At 37.4% G+C, this 936-nt stretch overlaps 1 long non-coding RNA gene across 1 annotated transcript; it reads left to right on the top strand.

Moving 5' to 3' along the window:
* LOC117118453 lies at positions 1-443 on the top strand. Its single transcript, XR_004447042.1, has 2 exons — positions 1-49; positions 261-443. It is a non-coding gene; the product is annotated as an uncharacterized LOC117118453 (long non-coding RNA).
* The last annotated feature ends 493 nt before the right edge of the window (positions 444-936 follow it).

The raw sequence follows: 936 nt of genomic DNA, 5'->3' as shown, positions 1-936 counted from the left end.
TGGTCTCGCAGTTGGGATGACTCTGTGCTTAATAAACTTCGCTCAAATGGTGAGTGTGTCATGAGACTAATTGTTAAATTGAGTAATTAACATAAGAATGTGGCAGTATATGTATACTTTAGTACAGAGAAGCCATATAATACTTAAAAACTAAAAAGAAATAAAAAGTCAATTTTCATTTTTTGGTCACTGATGCTGGTTTTGGGACAACGATCCGCATAATAATTTCTTTAAAAACCTCTGTTTATTTGTTAAATCAGGAAATATTTGGGATAAAAATCTGTTCCAGCCGAATGCAGTGAATCCAAGCATTTACCGGCGTATCAATGATGACTTGTCTCAGTACCCATCTCCTTACCACGTGACTAGAAGCATGCTCCTGTCGCCTGGAGGTCTACAACAGTATGAATTCTACAGAGTCAAGTCTAACATCTCTGATGAAGGTAATATACAACAATAACTAGCAGATCCAGCAGGGGAAGGGTGCCACAGTATATTCCTCCATGTTACTACTGTATCTCCTATCCCCATGTTTTGGGAACCATTGACTCACACCAGTAGCAATTTTTGTTTATTTTACCTTTATCTTGTAGATTTCTCTTTAGCTCTGATGAAGAGCTCTAGAAACACTCGGCTGCGATTAATAAATCTTTTTTAGCTCTACTGCCTCTATTGTACTTCTCCCTTGAGGCTGATTGATTAATAGTTGATGGATTAATAGATCTTTTTTAGCTCTACTGCCTCTATTATGCTGCCCTCATGAGGAGCTCTAGAAACACTCGGCTGATTGATTAATAGTTGATGGATTAATAGATCTTTTTTAGCTCTACTGCCTCTATTATGCTGCCCTCATGAGGAGCTCTAGAAACATTCGGCTGATTGATTAATAGTTGATGGATTAATAGATCTTTTTTAGATCAACTGCCTCTATTATGC

The sequence above is a fragment of the Anneissia japonica genome, unplaced genomic scaffold (assembly GCF_011630105.1).
Source record: "Anneissia japonica isolate Jap-2015-1 unplaced genomic scaffold, ASM1163010v1 scaffold70248_len1017_cov155, whole genome shotgun sequence".
Classification (NCBI taxonomy): Eukaryota; Metazoa; Echinodermata; class Crinoidea; order Comatulida; family Comatulidae; genus Anneissia; species Anneissia japonica.
Note: the sequence above shows the minus strand (reverse complement) of the source record. Positions and strands in the feature narration are given on the sequence as shown.